Below are 332 nucleotides of genomic sequence, written 5' to 3'. Positions count from 1 at the left end.
CAGGTGGGAGGGAGGGCGTGAAGAGCCGCGTGTGGCCATAGAGAGGGAGGGAGAGAGGGAGGGAAGCAGGGAGGGCAGGAAAGAGGAAGGGAGGGAGGCAGGGAGAGAGGGAAGGCACGAGGGAGGGAGGGCGTGAAAAGCCGCGACGCAGAAACCTCCCCATCATCAATCAAAACGGCTCACAATCCGTGTCGTCCTGACTTTTAGGAAGGAGGGGAAGAGGAAGGGAAGGAGGAAGGAAAGGAGGGAGGGACCTACCGATAGTCTTTCGCAATTTCCTCTATAGTGCCATCGATCGGCTTGTACAGGAGAAGACTGTTGAGAAGGAGGGA

The sequence above is a fragment of the Nannochloropsis gaditana genome, assembly GCF_000240725.1.
Source record: "Nannochloropsis gaditana CCMP526 unplaced genomic scaffold scaffold359, whole genome shotgun sequence".
NCBI classification, from domain to species: Eukaryota; class Eustigmatophyceae; order Eustigmatales; family Monodopsidaceae; genus Microchloropsis; species Microchloropsis gaditana.
This window is presented reverse-complemented; position numbering follows the sequence as displayed.